Source organism: Oncorhynchus kisutch, linkage group LG27 (genome assembly GCF_002021735.2).
Source record: "Oncorhynchus kisutch isolate 150728-3 linkage group LG27, Okis_V2, whole genome shotgun sequence".
Lineage (NCBI taxonomy): Eukaryota > Metazoa > Chordata > Actinopteri > Salmoniformes > Salmonidae > Oncorhynchus > Oncorhynchus kisutch.
Genome location: NC_034200.2, coordinates 18124895 through 18134396, shown reverse-complemented (window position 1 = coordinate 18134396; position 9502 = coordinate 18124895).

The following is a 9502-nucleotide window of genomic DNA, read 5'->3' as shown; positions in this document are numbered from 1 at the left end:
TTTGGCAGCCTCTCCTTACAGTTCTCTGCTGCCAATGACTGGAACGAACTACAAAAATCTCTAAAACTGGAAACACTTATCTCCCTCACTAGTTTTAAGCACCAGCTGTCCGAGCAGCTCACAGATTAATGCACCTGTTCATAGCCCATCTATAATTTAGTCCAAACAACTACCCCTTCCCCTACTGTATTTATTTATTTTGCTCCTTTGCACCCCATTATTTTTATTTCTACTCTGCACAGTCTTCCACTGCAAATCTACCATTCCAGTGTTTTCCTTGCTATGTTGTATTTACTTCGCCACCATGGCCTTATTTTTTATATTTTTTTATATTTTTTTGCCTTTACCTCCCTTATCTCACCTCATTTGCTCACATCGTATATAGACTCATTTTTCTACTGTATTATTGACTGTATGTTTGTTTTACTCCATGTGTAACTCTGTGATGTTGTATGTGTTGAACTGCTTTGCTTAATCTTGGCCAGGTCACAATTGTAAATTAGAACTTGTTCTCAACGTGCCTACCTGGTTAAATAAAGGTGAAATAAATAAAAAATATATATTTTAAAAGTGTTAAACAAATCAAAATATATTTTATATTTGAGATTCTTCAAATAGCCACTCTTTGCCTTGATGACAGCTTTGCACACTCTTAGTATTCTCTCAACCAGCTGGAATGCTTTTCAAACAGTCTTGAAGGAGTTCCCACATATGCTGAGCACTTGTTGGATGCTTTTCTTTCACTCTGCGGTCCAACTCATCCCAAACCATCTCAATCGGGTTGAGGTCGGGGGATTGTGGAGGCCAGTTCATCTGATGAACCACTCCATCACTCTACTTCTTGGTCAAATAACCCTTACACAGCCTGGAGGTGTGTTGGGTCTCTGTCTTGTTGAAAAACAAATGATAGTCCCACTAAACCCAAATCAGATGGGATGGTGTATTGCTGCAGAATGCTGTGGTAGCCATGCTGGTTAAGTTTGCCTTGAATTCTAAATAAATCACAGACAGTGTCACCTACAAAGCACCCCCACACCATCACACCTCCCCCTCCATGCTTTCCGGTGGAAAATACACATGCAGAGATCATTCGTTCACCCACAACACGTCTCACAAAGATGTGGCGGTTGAGACAATAATCTACAATTTGGACTCCAGACCAAAGGACAAATATCCATTGCGCTAATGTCCATTGCTCATGTTTCTTGACCCAAGCAAGTCTCTTCTTCTTATTGGTGTCCTTTAGTAGTGGTTTCTCTGCAGCAATCTGACCATGAAGGCCTGATTCACACATTCTCTTCTGAACAGTTGATGTTGAGATGTGTCTGTTACTTGAATTCTGTGAATCATTTATTTGCACTGCATTTTCTGAGGCTGGTAACTCTAATGAACTTATCCTCTGCAGCAGAGGTAACTCTGGGTCTTCCATTCTTGTGGCGGTCCTCATGAGACCCGTTTCAAAGTTCTTGACATTTTCCGTATTGACTGACCTTCATGTCTTAAGGTAATGATGGACTGTTATTTCTCTTTGCATATTTGATTGGCTCAAACACATTAAGAAGGAAAGAAATTCCACAAATTAACTTTTAGCAAGGCATACCTGTTAATTGTACTGCATTCCAGGTGACTCCCTCATGAAGCTGGTTGAGAGAATGCAAAGAGTGTGCAAAACTGTCATCAAGGCAAAGGGTAACTATTTGAAGAATTACAAATCTAAAATATATTTTGATTTCTTTAGCACTTTTTTGGTTGCTTCATGATTCCATATGTGTTATTTCATAGTTTTGATGTCTTCACTATTATACTACAATGTAGAAAACAGTAAACAAAAAATAAGAACCCTTTAATGAGTAGGTGTGTCCAAACTTTTGAATGGTACTGTACATTTTCTAGTACTTTTTTGAGTTTCATATTGCCTCACAGAGGTTTTACAAAATATTTACAGAGAGTTGATCTCTTTGAGGCCTGCCAGATAGTTGGAGTGTGGAGGAGGGTTGTAGGGGCAAGGCCTGCCAGAAAGTGGGAGTGTGGAGGAAAGGTCGAAGGGGAAAGGCTATCCAAGGTCATGGGTAGACCTAAAGACCTTTGCTGGCTGGCTGTAGAGCACCAAAAGTGATAAACCGAAGAAGACAGGGATTGAACATCATACATATTGCTTCTATTGTTGAGACTGAGAAAGCCTTGCATTTTATTTTTTCCCTTTCCATTTGTCATGAGTTATTACCTTGAATCAGACTATTTGTTTCTCTGTACACAGGGACCTGAACTGCATAAGTGGGAACTTATGACCTACATAAGCTGTCAAGACTTTCACTTTGTTAGCGCATTATACATCCTCTAATCTTAGCTGTAACTTGATCTCTTCTATCCATTTCCCCACCCACATGCTGCCACACACAGAAATGTGTGTACGGAAGATGAAATAAAAGAGAAGAGTGGCAAAGATTGATATGATGTGCTTTGGTGCATTCAAAGCTACCTGCAAACGACATTAACACTGGGTAAACACATATATGAAACGTCTATTTGTAGGGTGCTTGGATTCTGTCAGGAGGTCCCAGCTGCTGTAAACTTCAATCATAACTGTGCCCCGAAGTTCCACCTCGTGGTCCCCACTCACTGTCAGGAGGTTCTCCCAAAGGTTTACCACCTCGGCTTCCCCTCTTACCCCCTACCCCCTTAACACCTTGAATACTCTCACAAACACAAACAAACAGCATGCTCTTTGTCTGGTCCTCCAGGGCTGTTTGCTACTTTGATTAGATGACAGAGTCACAGGGAAAAGACTTGACTTGGCTTAGGAGCGCTCGCATCAGTTCACTCTCTAAGGTACAGTAGTGATGTGGAGTGTTGCTCAGAAGTTGTTGTTTTTGTGTGTGAGACTGAGAGGAACTTCATGTGAATGGTGTTGTTCAGGAGTCTGTGACAATAGGCTGTCATGACTCGTGATCCCACTGGGAGACCTCTAGGAGTTTGAAATTGGAAATCAAATATGTGGTTTTCACAAACAAATAGATAATCAACCAAATTGTTTGTTGTGTCCCCCCCCCCCCCCCCCCCCCCCCACCAAGCAGAAACAAAATGAGAATCAAAAGAGAGGGAAGGAAACAAATGACAAGATAACTGATGGGAAGAATAGAGCTATAGATGACTTGTCTCTTCAGTGATGAGCATCATGCCACGCTTAAGGAAATATGAAGACACTAAAACAAATAGGACAATATTAGAAGAATGTTATTCTGTATCATCTCTTGGTATCATTTAGTTGAACCCTCAAAATACAAGGGCATCTCAACTAAGCCTTCAGCTAAAAGTTATGAAACCAATACTTATTTGAGGGTGCAGTAGAATTATGATAATAGCTAAATTGCTGAAAATACAATAAGGAAAGAGAAAACAAGACAAACAGCCACAATTATTAGTAGACTCAAATCCGTAGACTATCTTGGAGTAAAACTGAGCAGTTGTGTTCTGGTTGATTTTTTCACCACCCATAGCTAGTTGGTGAGACACGGCGACGCCATGCCGGGTTTGTGTGCCAGAGTATCTGAGTTTCCACTCTGTCTCTCAGTAGGATGAAATGTTCCCTAGCGGAATCTGTGGTCGGGATCACAGCCTTCCCCCTCACCCAGAGCCCCCAAGCCCTCTACTTTGTCAGTCTATCTGTCTGGGGCTTCACTCTTCAGACATATCAGCCTAAAACAGTGGTCTAAAATCAGGCAGTGTGAGTTCCTAGTTGAGTTCACAGAGTTCTCTGGTTTCAGATTCTGTTGTCTGTGTTTGACTACAAATCAACTAAGAGTCTTTAAAAAGTTTTAATGCCAAATCAGTGTCTCTCGCTAAAATTATCATTCGATCCCCGAAGGCCCTTGCAAATGGTAAAACAGCAACGCGCAACCACAGTCGGTCAATTACACTCGTTAGACCAGGGCAGAGCATGCGCGCGCGCCCACACACACACACACACACACACACACACACACACACACACACACACACACACACACACACACACACACACACACACACACACACACACACACACACACACACAAAACTTGCCTCATTAAAACCCATCCACTAGAACTCTGAGATGTGAATGTCTCCCTTGAGGAGGGACTACATATTCATCTCCAGAAAGGCTAGAAGATTCAACTTTATTTTTTTTTCTTTGCTTATAATTACAGTGCTAGCTGGAATGCATGACCCTGAGAATAAGGTTATGCTCCTGGGAGAGTGAAGCAGAAGTATCATGCAGCCTCTGTCTGGACCTCCACTGCAGTGTCTCCCCACTCAGATGCGATGCCACCCACACTAGGCATGAGACGGGTCGAGCCTGCGCCCCCATCACTGGAGGGAACCATCTCCCAGGACCTTCCACTATGCTCCAACAAGCCAAACTCCTGAGGCTGAAGGAAGAATCTAGTGGGGAATAAGTGAAAACATTGGCCTCTCTGAGCACTGAGGCATGCTCACAAAGCAAACTGATTAAAAAAGAACTAACACAAACATAGAGCTGAAAAATCCCAAACTTGTTGGTTGGCAAGGCAACAGTCTTCTGTTCTCCAGAATCACAGTTATCTAAAATCATTAAGCAATTAAACATCAGGGCAAACAAACATACGCGCGCGCACACACACACACAAAAACTATTCAACAAAAATATAATTAAAATGTCAAATGCTTATTTACATTAGATTCACAAAAAAAATGAACTGTAAGAAATTCTTATCATTAACATTAGGTGGTCAATAATTCCACATACTCACAAAGGTTACTCACAGGTCCGTCATACAGCACCGGCCGTCGTTACCCTTGCAACCAAGAGGTGTCACAAAGTAGACCCGGAACGCAAAGCAAATGCATGGTCTTCGTCAAAACAGTGACCTTCCAGTTGATATCCATCCACGACTTCCATGTTTCCCAGCCAAGGAGCCCTGCAGAGCAACTCCCAAACCGGGTCATTAGCACAGTGGTGTCACCAGACAGCCCATCACGGGCCAGAGAGGGAGCGAGAGGGGGACTCCTGGCACTGCAGCGGCTGCTGTGCGGGTTGACATTCAGGGCTGGCTGATCTATGGGGCTGGGGAGACTGTGCCCTTGCTCTGGGTCTTCACCAAGAGAAGGTCCTGGCAGCTTTCCTCCCACTTACTACATTATAAGGCTGGGATACTGGATGTTACGCTAATGTCTACTATATCATGACCCAGGATATATGCCTTTATTAGGAGCTTCAGATACTATATCATGACCCAGGATATAGGCCTTTATTAGGAGCTTCAGTTACTATATCATGACCCAGGATATAGGCCTACATTAGGAGCTTCAGATACTATATCATGACCCAGGATATAGGCCTACATTAGGAGCTTCAGATACTATATCATGACCCAGGATATAGGCCTTTATTAGGAGCTTCAGTTACTATATCATGACCCAGGATATAGGCCTACATTAGGAGCTTCAGATACTATATCATGACCCAGGATATAGGCCTACATTAGGAGCTTCAGATACTATATCATGACCCAGGATATAGGCCTTTATTAGGAGCTTCAGTTAATATATCATCATCCTACACCACAGGATTCTAAACTGTACCCGTGCTTACTATACTGAACAAAAATATAAACGCAACATGCAACCATTTCCAAGATTTTGAGTTACAGTTCATGTAAAGAAATCAGTCAATTGAAATAAATTCATTAGGTCCTAATCTATGGATTTCACATGACTGGGAATACAGATATGCATCTACTGGTCACAGATACCTTAAAAAAAGGTAGGGGTGTGGATCAGAAAACCATTGGAGTGACCACCATTTGCCTCACGCAGCGTGACACATCTCCTTCGCATAGTGTTGATCAGGCTGTTGATTGTGGCCTGTGGAATGTTATCCCACTCCTCTCAATGGCTGTGTGAAGTTGCTGGATATTAAGCGGGAACTGGAACCAGCTGTTGTACACGTCGATCCAGAGAATCCAAAACATGCTCAATGGGTGACATGTCTGATGAGTATGAAGGAACATGGAAGAACTGGAATATTTTCAGCTTAGTTTCAGAACATTAATTTCTCTGGCAATAGCTCTGGTGTACATTCCTGCATTCAGGGGCGGCAGGGTAGCCTAGTGGTTAGAGCGTTGGACTAGTAACCGGAATGTTGTGAGTTCAAACCCCTGAGGTGACACGGTACAAATCTGTCGTTCTGATATCTGTCGATATCGTAACCCACTGTTCCTAGGCCGTCATTGAAAATAAGAATGTGTTCTTAACTGACTTGCCTGGTTAAATAAAGATAAAAAATAAAATAAAAATTGCACTCTCCCTAAAAACTTGAGACATTTGTGGCATTGTGTTGTGTGACAAAACTGTACATTTTAGAGTGACCTTTAATTTCCCCTAGCACAAGGTGCATCTGTGTAATAATCATGCTGTTTAATCAGCTTCTTGATATGCCACATCTGTCAGGTGGATGGATTATCTTGGCAAATGAGAAATGCTCACTAACAGGGATGTAAACAAATTTGAGAGAAATAAGCTTTTTGTGCATATGGAACATTTCTGAGATGTTTTATTTCAGCTCATGAAACATGGGACCATCACTTTACATGTTGCGTTTACATTTTTGTTCTGTGTATATCACTGCTTATGCTATTGGTGCTATGGTGGAGCTAAACTGCACCTCACTTTTTATATATGACCCAGACTGCAACATACTACCATGACATAGGCCACCCTCTCTACTATATCATCATATAAGCTTCACAATGCACATCTGAGGGCAGCGGTGGTACTTCCTTGGGACAACATTCGAGTGATGATCTTCATTATTATTGGCTAGTGGGCCACCATTTAACCCCAATGGGATAGTTTCATTGTGCGATCAAGAATCAATCGGGGGAATTTTATGTCCTTCAAAATGGCTTTGACCTCTACAGCCTATCTCCTGTTAAATGGTGACCACTATGAACATGCCAAGAAACAGAATCCCTTGAGGAATTACCCGGAGCCAAGTCCAACATGAAAAATCCACTCCTATTGCTGTATGGACACTTTTCTCTTGGCAATAACCAACAAGAGCAGAAAAAAAGTAGAAAGAGAAAGAAAGAGAGAGTCCAAACAATTTTCCATCCGAATGAGAGTGATTCACTTTTTACTCTCTCTCGCTCATTACGACTGGCTCATTCTCATTAGGGGTCTTGCCTCTACACCTTCCTTCTGCATGCTGCTTCAACTAACTAGGCTACGAGACCTAGTGATGCATCAGGACAGAACCCTCATCTCACGGAACATTCTACACCATAACTGTGATTCACCTCAGACTCAGAGCAGTGATACACGTGTCTGGCCACCCTTAGGTTCTCCAGAGCTATGACAACTAATTTAGGTCCTTTTTTTTACATGAGGTTCAGGATTAGCAAACCCAGCCTGGTCTCATAGACTAGACATAACATAGTAAATGTAAATCCGGGACATTCAAATTAGTATGATATGTTATGTTTGGACGGCAACGTAAAATACTGTAGATGATTACTTAATAGTAATCTTTTTTTTCTTTTTTTTCTCTACTGTGTTATTGACTTGTTAATTGTTTACTCCATGTGTAACTCTGTGTTGTCTGTTCACACTGCTATGCTTTATCTTGGCCAGGTCGCAGTTGCAAATGAGATCTTGTTCTCAACTAGCCTACCTGGTTAAATAAAGGTGATATCAAATAAAATACAATAAATAGGGATAGGCGTCCCGTCAATGGGGCAGTTGTAAATCATGCAGCGCCGTGTGTCACAATCGCAGATTTGAGAGAAACAACAAATGTCGGCTGACAGCTTAAACTCTTGTTAATATAACTGAGCTGTACAATTTACAGTAGTTATTACTGCGGAAAAATGCCATGCTACTGTTTGAGGAGGGCTCCTAACAACAAAACACTTATTTTCACCGTGATAGGTTTGATAAATTGACCTCTGAAGGTGAAATGTGTGCTTACATTCCCAAAATCTTGCTCTGATTTAGAATCAAGGGTCAAGGGTCAAGGGTCCCAGAGATAACATGAAGTGTCGTTTGGTTAGATAAAATCGTTATTCATATCCTAATAAGGTCCATATAGCATGCATGATCGATTTTGTATTTCCAACCGTTCAATTTGCAAAGAAATAAATCTGTGAAAATCTAAAATCTAAAATCAACCAGTCAAATTATGTTCGGATATATTTCTCAGAGATCCTAGAACGTAACCAGACTTCACTATATCATTAGGAGTGTAGTATATCCTATAGGACACCAAATTTGTTCAGAGAGTAACGCCTTCATGGCACGCCGATTGACATGGGCGGTCTTCACTTGATTGACTGTAACTTTGTCAAATAAGCACCAATCGGGGTCAAACAAAGCTAGCTAGATAGCCAATGAGCCGGGTTTACAGGAGTATGCGGAAACCCCGTATATATTTTTTTCCAGCCTGCACTCTGAATGATTACTCTATGTCTTCAATAAAAAATGTAAAAGTACTACTTTTTGGGTGTTATTAGTTTAGTCAGATTGTGTTTGTCTATTATTGTGACTTAGATGAAGATCACACCACATTTATGAGTAGAAATCAGAAAATCCAGGCAATTCAAAAGGGTACACAAACGTTTTCATGCAACTGTATATATAAATGGAATGTTCTCCTTCCTTGCACTAAAATGCTTTGCACACCATCTGTAAAAACCATCACAGAACAATCCCCCAAAGTTCTCATTAAGGTTTCCATGTAATATAATAACACAACTTACAAGTAATGTTTTCCCAGCAAACCAAAATAGTTTCTGTGAAAGTTCCCAGAACATTTGTTAGTTTGCGGCAAATGTTCCCTGAACACAACACTGAACAATCGTGCTAATGACGATACAATGTTTGTATAAAACATTCTCCTGATGTTGCAAGAACGTTCCCAGAACACATTTTGTCTGTTCCTTAATTAAAGGTTCCCAGAGTGTTTCATTAGTTTGTGGGAACAGTCTGGTGGGAATATTGTAGGGACATCAAAAAGATCCCAAAACTGTCCAGTTGTGCGGATGATTGTACTATGTTCCTTTTAGGGTAACAAAAAAACATTCACTTGATGTTAAAAGAACGTCCCCAGCACACATTATTATCTTTAAAACTTCCTAAATAATTTCTTTAGGTTGTGGGAATATTGTGGGATATTACAAGAAATAGATTCCCAAAACAATAAAACTGTCCAGTTATGCTGACATTCAGATAATGTTTGTATCAGGGTGCACAAAACATTATTTTGATGTTGCAAGAATCTAGACAGAGCCTATGAGTTCTTTAAAGGTTCCCAGAAAACAAAGGGTGGCTATACTTTGAAGAATCTCAAATATAAAATATATTTTGAATTGTTTAACACTTTTTTGGCAACTACAGTGGGGCAAAAAAGTATTTAGTCAGCCACCAATTGTGGCTTAAAAAGATGAGAGAGGCCTGTAATTTTCATCATAGGTACACTTCAACTATG